At 35.6% G+C, this 16,998-nt stretch overlaps 1 protein-coding gene and 1 long non-coding RNA gene across 2 annotated transcripts in view; one reads left to right on the forward strand and one right to left on the reverse strand.

Moving 5' to 3' along the window:
- LOC127837349 (protein crumbs homolog 1-like) overlaps window positions 1–16,998 on the reverse strand; it is an 84,177-nt gene that overhangs the window by 66,781 nt on the left and 398 nt on the right. The gene's annotated exons all lie outside the window — the stretch shown is intronic.
- LOC127837354 (uncharacterized) lies at window positions 2,084–4,227 on the forward strand. Its single transcript, XR_008029248.1, has 3 exons — window positions 2,084–2,225; window positions 2,783–2,893; window positions 3,511–4,227. It is a non-coding gene; the product is annotated as an uncharacterized LOC127837354 (long non-coding RNA).

Consider the following 16,998-nt stretch of genomic DNA (forward strand, 5'->3'; position numbering starts at 1 on the left):
TCATGGAAGCAGTGTGCATTTTTGGTTGAAATTTGGTAAAAACAACAGAATGTGATGTGTTTGTCAGAAACATAATGCCCCCTACTGTGCCGCTTAGAAGCCACATCTTTGACCTTTGACCTTGAAGGATGACCTTCACCTTGACATTTCACCACTCAAAATGTGCAGCTCCATGAGATTCACACCGTCACGCATGCCAAATATAAAGTTGCTATCTTCAATATTGCAAAAGTTATGACCAAGATTAAAGTTTTGTGACAGTCCCGGGTGTACATTGTCCAGGGTAATCATGGAACTTAGGCTGGAAATCCATGGTATAACATGGAATTCCATGGAAATCCCTGGAATTTGAAACAGTTTCCAGGGTTTTCCAGGGTTTTGTTCTAGAAATGTCCATGAAACGTGGACTTTTTTCCCAAGCATTTTCCAGCCTTGGATGGAAAAGCATGGAAAAGGAATGGAAAACGCTGGATTTAGGCTGGATAACCATGGAAAATATTTCCAGATAGCATGGAAAGTGGAACATAGAATTTTTTAAGCATGGAAAAGACTCTAACATTTTCAGCTGACCCTGGAAAAAACTTAGACTTTATAAGAGGAGAAAATAACTTATAAAAATGCAACACATTTTATTCAAAGTAAATCAGAGTTCAACAATTTACACAACATATGAATAAAACATAAAACAATGTGCATAGTTTGGGCAGAAATAGTAGTAGTTATAGTAGTAGTAGTAGTGGTAGAAGTAGTAATGCTGGTGCTGGCAGTAGAATATGTTGTAGGAGTAGAAGTAAAAGTGGTTGTTAAATAAGTTGTACAAGCAGTTAAACTACTGATAATTATACTAATTAAAGTGACAGTAGCAGTAGTAGCAGTTATTATTGTGTTGTTGTTTTAGCATTTACAGGAATAGTAGCAGTAATGGTAGCAATAGTAGAATAAATAATAATAACAATACTAGTAGCAGCAGTAGTAGTAGTAGTTAAGGAAGTAGCATTAGCAGCAGCAGCAGTAGTAGTAGTAGAAGTAGTAGTAGAAGTAGTAGTAGTAGAAGTAGCAGCAGCAGCAGTAGTAGCAGTAGCAGCAGCATCAGTAGGTAGTAGTAGCAGTAGTAGTAGCAATAGTAGTTGAAGTACTAGTAGTAGTATTAGTAGTAGTAGTAGTAGTAGTAGTGTAGTAGTAGTAGTAGTAGTAGTAGTAGTAGTAGTAGTAGTAGTAGAAGTAGTAGTAGTAGTAGTAGTAGTAGTAGTAGTAGTAGTAGTAGTAGTAGTAGTAGTAGTAGTAGTAGTAGTAGAAGTGGTAGTAGTAGTAGTAGTAGTAGTAGTAGTAGTAACAGCAGCAGCAGCAGCAGTAGTAGTAGTAGTAGTCGCTGCAGCAGGAGTTTTGGTAGTAGCAGCAGCAGCAGCAGTAGTAGTAGTAGCAGCAGCAGCAGCAGCAGGAGTAGTAGCAGCAGCAGCAGTAGCAGCAGCAGTAGCAGTAGTAGTAGTAGTAGTTGAAGCAGTAGTAGTAGTTGAAGCAGTAGTAGTAGTTACAGTAGCAGTAGTAGCAGCAGTTTTAGTAGAAGTAATAGTAGTAGTAGTAGAAGTAGTAGTAGTAGTATTAGTAGTATAAGTAGAAGTAGCAGTAGTAGTAGAAGTAGTAGTAGTAGTAGTAGTAGTAGTAGTAGTAGTAGTAGTAGTAGTAGTAGTAGTTGTTGTTGTTGTGGCTTTTGTAATAGTAGTAGTAGTTTTGCAGAAGTAGTAGTAGTAGTAGTAGTAGTACTAGTAGTAGAAGTAATAGTAGTAACTTTCAAAGCAATGTCTACAAGTTTAAATTCCTTAACCCTGTTCAAGGTGTATACACACTCAATATTTAACTACAGTCCAGGTTTGCAATTAACAAACTATCTGATAAACCTGTGTGTGAGTCAGATATGTCTGCTGCTAATCTATTGGTTATAAAATATCACAGCCTTTTCTGATTGGCTGAGTTCAAATACAGAAAGTTTACCTGTTAGATTGAAATTCTGGAGCAGGCGTATTGTAAAATATGCAGGTTTAACTTGTTGTTAAAATGAAGTTAATGTAATGTTCACAAACAGTAGAGTTAATGAGTTTTTCCATTAACAAGAATTTCTTAAAATAATAATGTATGAATATCATTTGGAAAGTGACATGAAATGTTGTTTAAAAGTGATGCATACAAGTGTTTCAGAAGTCTGTCTAGGAATAGAACAACAACTGAAGGTTTGTGCTTTTCATTATTTCTAAATATTCCTTTAAATTTATTCTTCTTATGTCATCATTGTAGACCTTTTTTATGTGACATTTTAGGTAAAAGTATGGCAAATATAGAAGTTTAAAAGCAGCTGTCACACACATTTTCACTAAGTGCAGTTTGCAGCTTGATAAAGGAAGTCCTATGTGGAGATTTTAATAAGCTTGAATGTAGTATCGGAAGTTTATAATGCATGGCTAGGGAACTGAGGCTAAGGGATTTATGTGCTGTGCATGATGAGAACTCAATGCTCATTAATGCTGTTAATGTTTATAAATAGATTAATTAAACCAATAGCATTGTTTTTTAGGTTTCACTGTGCATTTTCATACCAATAGAATTACACATCATTCTAATTATAGCAATAATAAATTTGTACTAATCATACCTACAAATTTTGTTATGCTATGCTTTGTGATGTATTAACTTCATTGTAAGTTATTATTAAAAGACCATTTTACTAAATATTTAAAACAATACTTGAATTATTTTCTATATACATTTTCATTATGTGCTTTAACTGTAGCTGACCAGTTGATGAAAGATACTGCAGAGTTTGGCAGGGAAATAACCCAAGACAGCAAAGCGGCTCTATTGGCGCATTTACTAAGAGGACTAACATGGCCACAAATTCATGGTAAATATTGTTATGCCCCGGGCTCATATAAGTAATTTAGTGTTAACCACCTGAAAGTATTTTGTCTTTTTGGTATCCAATATTTTGGTCTAGTTTCAATTACAGGTTATTTTTATATGAATTAGCAAATTAGCATAACTTTCATATAGCAATATCTGAATATAAAATTCCTATATACATGTATGTTTGAGTTTCCAGATACATGCTAGTGTACCCCGTTTTGGGGCATTTAACAATATAAATTTCAAAATAAAAGAGAGTCATATAAAAATATAAGTTAAATCACCAATTTATTCACTTGAAAGTCTCAGTTTTCCTGTGTGGTTGCCTGTTTGCAAGTAGATTAAAGCTCGCTTGCAAACTTTAAGAGAATAAATTTCAGTAAATGGAAAAGAAATAATTGCTAACTACTTAGGATCGTAAATGTTCGCTCAAATACAAAAAAGCCACATGTACCGAATTGAGCAGTGATATGAAATATCTAAAATAGATTAAAATATGAATGAGCATTGAAGTATAGATATTCAATCATATGATTGCTGCACATTTACTTTTACAGATGAATGTAAAAAACTTATGACTTTCTTGTAATATTGTTTGCTTTGTTTTTCTTTCAGAGATCATGCAGGAGCCGTACAGTATAACAGCAGTACAAGTTCTATAAAAGATGCACGACCTACTGAAGCCCAGCTAATTAACAAAAAAGTTTTTAAAACTGTAATTTTATCCCACCTGGGTACTTATAATTTACTAAGCTGCCTACACAAGTTTTAGACTTGCAATTATATTTTAAACTGTCACTTGGAAAGTAATACATGTACATGCATTATGTTCTGAATTTCTTTGAACAATAAAATTATATAAAAGTATTTTAATGAAATTGAGCACCTAAATTGCATTAAAGTGAAAGTAGCTGAGAAAAATAGTATCCTTGTGCTCATGGGCAGCTACATATATTGTGACAAACATGAATTAGCTAAAATAACTTAAATTTTTCATTTTGTTTCTTGTATATCGTTTGTACAGGGTTCGTGAATTGTTACTGTATATTACTTGACTTGCTTGTATTTTGTTACTTTGAATACATGTTGTGAAGGTTGCATTATACTTTTTAACTTTTAAAGTAGCGCCTGTTCTGTTATGTAAGGGCCTGATTTATGATAATGAACATAGAGGCTTTGTAAGCATGTATTAAACAACACTTGTTTGATCTGAATAATTTGTTAAATAAATGTAACACAATTTGTAATCTGATGTTATATTTTGATGAATTGTGAACAAAATAATACATCGAAGAAACTAAGGCATTATGTTGATTTTTTGTTTTGTTTTAATCTAACCTTAAATTATGATTTATTTAAGCTGTGAGTATTGTATTCATTTAATAAATGAATATTGTTTTTAGACCAGAAATTTCTTTTTCTATTCCGTGACCATGGTAAACGCTGGACAATTTTCCATGTTATACCAGGCATCCATGGAATATTAAACAAGGAAAAACCCTGGAACATTTTCCAGGGTTTTCCAGCCAGCATGGAAAAAATACCGTCCGAATACTCCATGTAATCTGGAAAACCCTGGAAAAAAATCCATGGTTTTCCAGATTACATGGAGTATTCGGACGGTATTTATTCCATGCTGGCTTGAAAACCCTGGAAATTGTTCCATGGTAATTATTCCAGAGAGCCTGGAAAACCATGGAAACTATTCCAGGCTATTTCCACATACCATGGACAATTTTCCACCCTTTTTTTTTAAATATTGAAGCTGGAAAAGGCTGGAAACTTAGTCCGAATACTCCAGCCTCATATTTTCCATGGATTTCCATGGAAAACCCTGGACAAAGTACACCCGGGAGACACACACATACGATGACTGACAGAGACAGACAGGCCAAAAACAATATATCCCCTATCATTCAATCAGGGGGCATAAAAATACAGTGTTTTTTTTTTGGACGAAATATTTGGCGTTATTCGGCCCCATTTCCCCATCTCTAGAGTATATATTTTTCCCCTAAATATTATAAAAATTCCCCTCTCGGAAATGTTATTCAATTCTAATCAATACCTCATTTAAATACATCTTTCGTTACAAATATATTTACTATAATATCCTGAACTGCCGCATCCGCGTCTTTACTTTCTTTTAGCCTTAACTCCTTTAACGCAAACAGTACGTAGTTCACTATCACGACTTTCGCTTTACGACATCTACCGCAAACCGTTCGTATTCCACCATGTCGCACAACAGCAAAAATTAAGCTATCGGGAAAAAACAGAAGAGCTTTCAGAGGACAGCGCGCTCGACTATTTGAGTGCTTGACAGTATAACGTAAGCCATCATGGGAAAATTGTTCATATTCAATAATTTATTAGACGATCTTTCAAAAATAAAAACAGGAAAAACAAATTCTTGCGGGAAGTATGGGGGTTGAGAGGGGTGTGGTCATTTATTAGACAATCTTTCAAAAAAAAAAGGAAAAAACAAGAGCTGTCACCATAGGATTACTATATGCCCGCTATAAACGCTTGAAAGAAGTTATGAGCTTTTTTCGAAACCTAAACACAGATTTCGAAACCTAAACGCGGACCCTAAGTTCAAAGTCAATGTCACAGGGGTAAAAATGTGTGTGCATATGGAAAGGCCTTGTCTGCATACACATGCATACCAAATATGAAGGTTATATCTCAAGGGACATAGAAGTTATGAGCTTTTTTCAAAACCTAAACGCGGACCCTTACTTCAAGGTCAAGGTCACAGGGGTAAAAAAATGTGTGCGTATGGAAAGGCCTTGTCCATATACACATGCATACCAAATATGAAGGTTATATCTCAAGGGACACCGAAGTAATGAGCATTTTTCGAAACCTAAACGCAGATTTCGAAACCTAAACGCGGACTCTAAGTTCAAGGTCAAGGTCACAGGGGTAAAAATGTATGCTGCGTATGGAAAGGCCTTGTCCATATACACATGCATACCAAATATGAAGGTTATATCTCAAAGGGACATAGAAGTTATGAGCATTTTTCGAAACCTAGACGCAGATTTTAAAACCAAAACGCGAACCCCAAGTTCAAGGTCAAGGTCACAGGGGTAAAAATTTGTTGGCGTATGGAAAGGCCTTGTCCATATACACATGCATACCAAATATGAAGGTTATATCTCAAGGGACATAAAAGTAATGAGCATTTTTCGAAACCTAAACGCAAAGTGTGACGGAAAGACAGACAGATGGACAGACAGACGGACAATCCGATCACTATATGCCTCCTTTTCTTCTCCGAAAAGGGGGCATAACAAATTTAAAAAAAAAATGGGGGGGGTAGGGGGGGGTGAGAGGGGGGCATAATGTGGGGTGCGGTCATTTATAAGATGATCTTTCAAAAATAAAACAAGAGCTGTCACCATAGGATTACTAATGCCCTCTATAAACGCTTGATAGAAGTTATGAGCTTTTTTAAAAATCTAAACACAGATTTCGAAACCTAAACGCGGACCCTAAATTCAAGGTCAAGGTCACAGGGGTCAAAATTTGTGTGCGTATGGAAAGGCCTTGTACGTTACACATGCATACCAAATATGAAGGTTATATCTCAAGGGACATAGAAGTTATGAGCATTTTTTGAAACCTAAACGCAGATTTCGAAACCTCATCGCAGACCCTAAATTCAAGGTCAAGGTCACAGGGGTAAATTTTGTTGTGCTTATGGAAAGGCCTTGTCCATATACATATGCATACCAAATATGAAGGTTACATCTCAAGGGACATAGAAGTTATAAGCATTTTTGAAACCTAAACGCAGATTTCGAAACCTAAACGCTGACCCTAAGTTCAAGGTCAAGGTCACAGGGGTAAAAAAATTTGTGCGCAGGGAAAGGCCTTGTCTATATACACAGCATACCAAATATGAAGGTTATATCTCAAGGGACATAGAAGTTATGAGCATTTTTCGAAACCTAAACGCAAAGTGTGACAGAAAGACAGACAGACAGACGAACAGTCCGATCACTATGTGCCACCTTTTCTTCGAAAAGGGGGAATAAAAAAGGGAGGTGGGGGGGGGGCAGGGATTCCTGGTTGGGGCCTGGAGTTTTGATTGGGTGGAATCCATTGTGGTATATAGGAAAGTGTTGTTTTGTCAAAGTATAAAATCTGATCATAAATAAAGAAGTTATGGCAATTTAAGCAAAATGTTCAATTACCTAAGTATAAAAGGGGCCATAAATCTGTCAAAATGCTTGAAACAGTTGTCTGCTTTTGTTTAAAGGTTGGGGTCATGTTGGTAAACAAGTATGCAAAATATGAAAGCAATATGTCAAGGGACACAGGAAATATTTGGGGTAGTACGCAAACTTTAACATAGATTTATCAATAATATGCATATTCTAAGTATAAAAGGGGCCATAATTCTGTCAAAATGCTTGATACAGTTGTCTGCTCTTGTTTAAAGGTTTGGGTCATCATGGTAAACAAGTATGCAAAATATGAAAGCAATATGTCAAGGGACAATGAAAATAATAGGGGTAGTACGAAAACTTTAACATTTGCACGGAAATGGAAACGCCGATGCCGAAGTAAGTAGGATAGCTCCACTAAATATATTTCATACATAATAGTCGAGCTAATGAAAAAAATCTGTTTTAACTTTAATGGTAGTTGTAACACAGAATTCTTGTACAGTACAGCCAAAGCGGAACAAACGTATTTCGCGATCCGCGGCGGCAAGGCGAAACGAGTCGATGCCGCGTCAGTCGTTGAAGCCGCGTCAGTATGCGGAGGCAAGTCGCATTTCGCCGCGAAACTTCGCATCTGTCCGCCGAGGCATGCAGCGGTCCGCGACTTGATGCCGAGTCGATGCGATCATGAAATATTATTTTTTTTAATTATTAGTTAAATGTAGTTAACAAATTTTGAAAGAACAAGTATAATAATAATTAAAATCATAATAAATTTATTGTGCGCGGATTGTATTAGCATATACATGTAAGCATAGATAATGTGTCTGGCCAATTATTAAGTTTGTTTCCCGCCCGTAGCGTATGTATTTCACACATAAACAAGGTCACGTAATTATGTTTTCGCACATACACGTGATCAAGGCTCCAGCATATGGTGGATTTATAAATTAATTGCATGTTGATTCCGCTATTATATTTTAGCTGAGAAAATTAGCAGTTTGAAGCCACATCAATAATCAAGACGGTGACGACGTATTTGTAGTTTTGTTAATTATCAGCTTATTATAACTATTGTTTGAATATGCGTATATAAACACGTTTTATTTTGTTCATATTATACAGTTAATATCGCTACTAATTACCCGATAATCCCGTATATTCCAGTTTTAAAGCAAATGCTGGTAAATATTTACGATACGCAAACATTCTCGATATTTCCTTCAGTATCAAATACATTTTGGCATTTGTTACTATTTATAGAGATGATGACGTCTAATCGGGGCGTTTTTTTTCTCCACTGAACACGCGATTTACGCCTGACGTGATGTTCATGTATTTATACAACACAAAATACACCCAAACTTTCCAAACGACGTTCTACATGTCTGCATAATTTTCGCGCGCTTTTTATGAAACAAAGGATATTTTAGCACTGTTTATTTGACGCTAGATTTTGCCAAAGGACGCGTTAGCATTAAAATTTGGAAGTGTGTTTCCGATTACAAATTTAATAATGATAATCGAACGAAACATAAACAGTTGCGCGTAATTAATTCTACGCTACACATACATGTATGTACATGTAGGTGGATATCTTTTCACTCGATCCGCCGCGTACGTATGCGGCGGATTTACTCCGCGAAAGTACGCGAGGTTAATACAGACTCGGCGTCGTTGCACGGATCGATGCCGAGTGCCACGGCGATACGCCGCGTGAACACACGATTCGGCCGCCGCGGACTAATAATCTGGCCGTGGCGTAGCCGCGGATTATGTTTGTGCCGCTTTGGCTGTACTGTAAATCACGCATTTCAGATATTCTCAGAAATGGTTTATACACAATGGACAGAATGAGACGATTTTGGTAGAATTATATTGCCTGTACAAACTTTAACATTGAAAAGGCATACAAACTTGATCAGTGTATTATATGCTATAGTATTATCAATGGCCAATTGTTGCAATAGCATTTACACACAATAGCATAAGATTGCTTCGTGTATATTGGATAAAAAAAAAGTTGTTTTGCCGTACATATTTTGGAATAATGTTTTTCTCTCTATGTATGGTGAATTATAGTGTTAAAACTTTATTTTGTACTGTTACTTGCTAAGCATTCAAATTTCCCCCTTTTCCCCTTTTACGTGCGAATGTTCAGGGGACCCGACCCCTTTCCCCCAAAACTGAAAAAAAAACACTGAAATATATTACCCGTAACGAACACTTCATCTGTAGGCAGGGGGTTTTTTTACTAAGAAAGTGACGCCGATATTCGGCGTCTTCCCCTACCAGAATTTTTCCCCTAAAAACACCATTTCCCTTCCAAAAATATAATTTTTCACCAAAATATAATATTTTACCCTCAAAGAAAAGTTTTTTTTTTTTTTGGGAAGTCGACACTTATCCAATTTGTACCATGTACAACGATCTCGCTCTCTCTCTCTCTCCCGACGAACTCTCAAATCTGGGAATCCCAGTGATTCTATATATAGCTCTTAAATTACGTCATGGAAACCGGGCAACTAATCGTATTAATCATGTGACTATTTTACTGGATTCCGGTCTTTCGCAAGAAGGGTGTTTCGTCAATTAATTACCAGAAACCAGTCGAATTTTCATCCGGGTTATGTGAAAGCCAAGATATAAACGTTAAAACAGAAAAAAGTCTCAAAATTGGCGTTCATACACGAACAAAATAAAACGTTCGGACTCGGAAAATATTAATTGCTTTGACGCATTTTTTAAGAATGAATCATCAAAAGCCGTTGAAACCCAGCAGGATTCGGAGGTACATGTAATCAGCATCGATTAATACTGTCGGATTATTGTGAAAGTGAAAGTAGACAATCGGCAGCTGACGCACCTTTCCCTTCCAATACTGTAGCAGATCTAGATCGTCAACCCATTCATCATGAAATTGAAATCAACCGGCCCCAGTTGAAAACATTTCCCATTATTAGATCTACACCTGCAACTTTATTTAGGACTTTGACTTTAATATCATACTTGTTTATGTGTTTAAGAACAAAAAGGTCAGAGACATGCCTCTTTTTCTAAAAAAAACCCTGAAGTCTGTAGGTGAGTTATAGACATTGAAATGAACAGTTCTTATTTTTTCCCCAAATATGTCTCTTTCGCGCTCGATTTTCCCCTTTTACCCAGCGTCCAGCGTCTTCCCCTTTTTCTAAAAAAAAACCCTGGTAGGTCAGTTAGGTAGACTAACATATAAAAAATCAGCTCAATATCTGAAAGCATTGCAAAATGAACACTTTGGAAAACGGAAAATTTTATTTTGAACAACTTTGCCCAAAAATCAATGGATGGGAATGAAAATTGCTCTTCATCATTCTGTGACTCACATACCATATCAGCTCAATTATCTGAAAGTTTTGCCCAATTGGGTAAAGTACCTGTCCAAGCCCAATTGGGAAAATTGTGCGCGAAAAACCCTGAAATGGAAATTTCGCATCATGAAGTTTTCAAATTGGGAAATTGAGTTTGTGCTCCCAAATACTTTAAAATTGATATCTAAATGATGTTGTCAAGTTGTCAATATTATATTTACTTAGGTTTAAGCCATAGATCTGCATAGGGAAACTAACCGTATATTGCACTTTATTTAAAAAAAATTTATTAGTTTTCAAAGAATATTTATTTGTACAGTAATTTACAGATAAAGACAAAAGCTTTTTTTGTTACAAAATCCGTGTCCGAATTTTATGTCCTAAATTTATGCAACTGCGGAAAGCGTCTGAATCGTTCAGAACTGTTATTTTTGTTAATGTTTTGTTTCATTTACATTAATTCTAGTCAATAAATGCTTTATTCAAAATGAAGTCTTTAGTTTTCAAAGAATATTTATTTGTACAATAATTTACAGATAAAGACAATCTGGATCAAACATCTTCTTGTTAAAAACTATATTTGAAAGTTAGTACTATGTCGTCATGCATATCACACTGCTGATACCTGAAAATAATGACATTCTCATTGAGTTAAATATTCAATTAAGTGTTGTGGTAAGAAAAAAAAGCCTACCTACCGACCCACATTTAAAGGCTCTATAAAGGTGAAGATCCGTAATTATTTACCGATTTTTAAATATTTATTTCATATTTTATTTATAAAGATTATCAAAAAACAATATAATTATATATACTATTGGACATTACAATAAAAAATCAGCAATACAACTTGTTTTGAGCTCAGTGTCCTCCAAGTCAATTGTGTTTACAAACAATCAGTTTATTTACATCGCTGTTTACTCGGAAAAGAGAAAGTGAAAGTGACTCAGGTCACAAAAAATATAACGATGATTTTTAACGTTTTCCGGTATCACCCACAAAGTAGGTCTCTTCTAAATGGTTAAAACGTTTGTAGTGATCTAATAAGTTACTTTCTGCTGGTTAAAAGTTGTTTAAAATAGAATTAAAATTGAATTTTCTTTCGGCTATTTTAAGCATATGTCACCGCTCTGAGGCTACACATCACGTTAGTTGCAAAAATGTAAACATTTCTTCCAATTGTGAAACGGGTTTATCGTCAGTAATTCTTGACAACGTTGAACCTAAGCTGTTTTATTAGCAGTTTTTATGCAAGAGTAACTGAAATCCGGTAAAAATCAGACCAGTTGATATGCAAAATAATTGGATTTGTCACCTTTATAGAGCCTTTAAATTAGATTACTGTTATATAGATTGAGTTAAAGTCCACTCTTCTGTCTTATAGATAGTCCCATATATAGAAATATATGTTTATAACAGTTAAACACAGTTGTTGTTTTTTTAAATAAAAATTCCCCCATTTACAAAAAATTCCCCCTCCTAAGGGCTGCAGACCCCTTCCCCCAAAGTAGTGTGAGGGCGCTGGGGCGCATACAAATGCCAGGGAGGCCTGAAAAAGAGCAGGGTGCCCTCTTTTTTCAGGGGTGTGATTTTTCTGCAAATCCGCGGATTTCCGCGGATCGGGTTGTCCGGGGTCATTTCCGCGAATAGCATGAATTCGACCAATTCCGCGTGCGTATTTCAAAAGCAGCCGGAAAAATCCCCGGCCGGCAAAAAATATCCTCATATTACACTGGAAAGTTCTGCCTAAGCATATTGAAACGAGCGATGTCATTGGCTGTCGTTTGTCAATCTTTCATTTAAAATCGGTCTTTAAAATGCTTTTAATGTATTTTCTTTGATGATTTGGCGCATTTGTGAAGCGATAATGAACATTATTGAACGAACAAACGAATCTCACAAAATCTCGGAGATTGAACAATTATTGAATAACAAATTTTAATGGGAAAGGGAAGAAACAACAGTGGATATAAATCAGCGATTCCACTGCCTAAATGGGTACGGAAGATCGACAGTAAGGCTAAACTTAAGTCATATTCCATGTGACAAAAATCGTAAACTACGGATCCCGTGGTAAATTGTCGTTAGTAGAACACTGTCAAATTGGTGACCTTATAATATTTCAAATTTAAAGACATTGAGCACAAACGAAAGATTGCCGTCATCGTTCACAGGGATCGGAACACACATTGATTTTGATTACAATTAATACTTCTGACTTTGCATATGTTAAATGTGATTTTATAAAGGTTTTCATAAATAAATCTTCTTAATAAGTTCAAGATGGTGTTTATTTAATGTCTGTTTTAAGGTTTGTCATTGTGTTATCAGCGCGATTCCCGTAGTCAAAATCAGTATACAGAATTTTCTTCCCCTCAGACTTAACCTCAATCACACCCCTGTTTTTAATAATCTGCTTGATCATGATGGCAAACTGTGTTAATTGCAAGTGACTTACCAGTATTTATGCTGTTTATACTTAAGTATTTACATCGAGTCATACATTCAGCATTATTCCACTTAAGTATATTATTTATTGAATATAATTTGATGTTTATATCAGGGTATACTGTATGTTACTTAATAAATTGTCTAAAGCTAGGAAAACCACATCGGGTCTTTCTGCATTTACCAGAAAATTAAATAACAAGAGAGCCAAGATGGCCCTTGTTCGCTCACCTGAGAGAAGTCTGTTCATTCAATCTTTACCAAACATCAAACTTGACCTAGATATTGTCCAGACAAACATCCTGGTCAAGTTTCATCATTATTGAACCAAAACTCTGGCATATGGAGTGATTTTGTTTTTGTAAGATTTGACCTGGTGACCTATATTTTGAGTAGACCCCCTTACCAAACATCAAACTTTGCTTACAAAAATAAATATTATGACCAAGATTCATAAAATCTGAAACAAAATTGTGACCTCTAGTGTGTTTACAAGGATTTTGTACAATATAATGAAAATTTGGACAATATAAGGGCAATAATTATGGCATTTATTATGTGATATATATTACACCAATCTTTTCACCAAGTTTCATGATGATTGGGAAAAAAGTGACTTCTAGAGAGTTCAAAGCTTTTCTTACTAATAAATATAAGAAAACTGCCCCCCCCCCCCCCCCCCCCTGGCAGCCATGTTATTAAACTGACCGGAACCTTTTTCAAACTCAACTCTCATATCAAGAAAACAAATGTTCTGACCAAATTTCATGAAAATTAGGCCAAAAATGTGACTTCTAGAGTGTTAACATGTTTTCACTATATACATATGGAGAAAAATGCCCCGCCAACTGGTGGCCATGTTTTTTCACCGATCTGAACCATTTTCGAACTCATCTGAGATATCAATAAAACCAATATTTTGACCAAGTTTCATGATGATTGGGCAAAAATTGTGACTTCTAGAGTGTTTACAAGGTTTCTCTGTGGCCAAATAAGGAAAACTGCCCCCCCCCCCAGCAGCAATGTTATTCAACTGATCAGAACCATTTTCAAACTCAATTCTCATATCAAGGAAACAAATGTTCTGACCAAATTTAATGAAAATTGGGCCAAAAATGTGACTTCTAGAGTGTTCACATGTTTTCACTTTATACATATAGAGAAAAATGCCCCGCCCACTGGAGGCCATGTTTTTTCATCAATCTAGACCATTTTTTAACTTGTCCAAGATATCAATATAACCAATGTTTTGACCAACTTTCATGATGATTGGGCAAAAATTGTGACTTCTAGAGTACGTGTTTACAAGGTTTCTCTATAGCCAAATAAGGAAAACTGCCCCCCCCCACGGCAGCCATGTTATTCAACTGACCGGAACCATTTTTGAACTCAACTCTTATATCAAGGAAACAAAATTTTAATGCTCTGACCAAATTTCATGAAAATTGGGCCAAAAATGTGACTTCTAGAGTGTTCGCATGTTTCACTAAATACATATAGAGAAAAATGCCCTGCCCACTGGAGGCCATGTTTTTTCACCGATCTGGACCATTTTCGAACTCGTCCGAGATATCAATAAATCCAATGTTTTGACCAACTTTCATGATGATTGGGCTAAAATTGTGACTTCTAGAGTGTTTACAAGGTTTTTATCTATGGCCAAATAAGGAAAACTGCCCCACCCACTGGCGGCCATGTTTTTCAATCTGTGATCATAAAGCATACAGAAGCTTAGAAGAAATAAAAGTTGTAAATTCTGTATATAGATACACTTGTTTTTTCACCACTATAGGAATGGGGTCAGGGTATATTGATTTGGAAAAATTGCATAGTTTCAACTTGGAGATTAATTAAGATTTTATTTGCTTATAAATAAACTTCATAATTGTAAGGATAAACTTACAACAGTACATATGTAGATCAAATCAATATTGGAATAAAAAAATGGTGAGGGAAACCTCCAGTTGGATACTTTAAGCAGTCATTTGTAAATTTGTTATTCCTTTTTTAAATATGGAATGGGGCTAATTTTGGCCCAAAATAAAATTTGAACAAAAAAACACTGATAAAGATATTCATATTATCACTTAACAACTGACACCCACCCACACACACACACACCCACGACAACAAGAAACTTTTTTTACAAGGCAACAGGTAAGACAATCAAGATTCATCAACAAGCAGCTCAAATTAGTGGCATTGCATGCAAACTAGCCTACAACTTAAAAAACAGAAAGACTGTATTAAAAAGGGGCCTTTTCACAGATTTTGGCATTTTTTTTAACTTATTCATTAAATGCTTTATATTGATAAATGTAAACATTGGATCATAAAAGCTCCCGTAAAAAATCAAGAAAAAAATTAAAAAAAGGAAAAGAACATTGCCCGGAGCAGGTTTCGAACCAGTGACCCCTGGAGTCCTGCCAGAGTCCTGAAGTAAAAACGCTTTAGCCTACTTAGCTATTCCGCCGAGTAAACATTCTTGACGTATTTTATACCTTATATAAGCAATCTTCGTAGTTTCACAAAATTTAACGACAAAAACAGAACTCTCCAAATTATTCAATCGTTTCGCGTTGCAACGCTTTATAATTTTTAGGTTTTAAAATCGTCAAAAGATGCATATAATGGCTATATTAGACAGAGGCGTATTTAGGTGGGGGGCTAGGGGGCTAAAGCCCCCCCAGCTGGCTGGGAAGATACGATTTTTGTTTTTTAAATGAGCCCCTTATAGTTTCAATCCACTTGTGTATTTCCTGCCATATGCCCCTAATTAAGCCATAAACAGCTGTCAATTTGTGTGATCAGCCCCCAGGCATGTGTACAGACGATCTAACCTTCGCCAGCTAAACTGCACGCTTCACTGACTGTAAGTGATAAGCTACTCTATTTGATTAGCTATAGGTAAATGTTTACAAATGGCTCATTAATTTTTCGGTAAGTTTCTTTGATGAATTTAAAGGGGCCTTTTCACAGATTTTGGCATGTATTGAAGTTTGTCATTAAATGCGTTATATTGATAAATGTTATCATTGGGTCTAAAAATCTCCAATAAAAAAACAAGAATACAATTAAAGACTAAAAAAAAAAAATAAACCTCAATGGGACTCGAACCACTGACCCCTGGAGCCATGGAGCAAAAGTCTACCGCTCTATCATCATTCGACCATCCGCATTGATAGAACTTGAAATAAAGAGTGTTGTTAAAATGTTATTTTTATAATTTGTAAAAAAGGTTTATCAATGACTTTGCCTTATTTGACAGTTTTTGAACCAAAAGACTCAACAAGATAATACATAATATGATTACAACAAAGTTTGATAAATATCTACCCATACAAGAGGGTGACTTAGTAGGATATCCAACATGGTTAATTAGGAGGTCCATCCATCTAACACTGTTAACTATTTCTGGATAAAGATTATGTCTCCCACCACTTTAGTGGTGTGAGAGACATTTGATTTACCCCTGTGTGTCTGTTTGTCTGTCACACTTGATGTGTGAACTAAAGTTCTTGTTTGTTTTACATGCACTTTTATCATGCAAAATGCTGATTAGATAGCATAAAATTGCGTCATTTCAAGGTGCCATTTTTAAAAAAAAATCGACGACAGGATGGGACTCCTCTCCCGCACTCTCCCCCTCCCCCATTCGACAACTTGGTTAATTAAGAGGTCCACCCATCTAACACTGTTAACATTTCTGGATAAAGATTATGACTCACACCACTTTAGTGGTGTGAAAGACATTTGATTTACCCCATATGTGTCTGTTTGTCTGTCACACTTGATGTCTGAACTAAAGTTCTTGTTTGTTTTACATGAACTTTTATCATGCAAAATGCTGATAAGATAGCATGAAATTGCGACATTTCAAGGTGCCATTTCAAAAAAAAAAATTAACGACAGGAGGGGACACCCCTCCTGCACCCTCACCAGTTCAGCCCCCCCTCTGAACATTTTCTGGATACGCCTCTGTTAGAGCATGGCTAATGTTCAGTATTACTGTTTCCTCACAAATATCATAACTAAAACGAAAACTTACGAATCTGAAACAACTTTTTTCAATTTTGTCAATTTACAAAAGCGTGAAAAGATCCCTTTAATGTTTTACCTTATACTTTACC

This window comes from Dreissena polymorpha, chromosome 7 (genome assembly GCF_020536995.1).
Source record: "Dreissena polymorpha isolate Duluth1 chromosome 7, UMN_Dpol_1.0, whole genome shotgun sequence".
NCBI lineage: Eukaryota > Metazoa > Mollusca > Bivalvia > Myida > Dreissenidae > Dreissena > Dreissena polymorpha.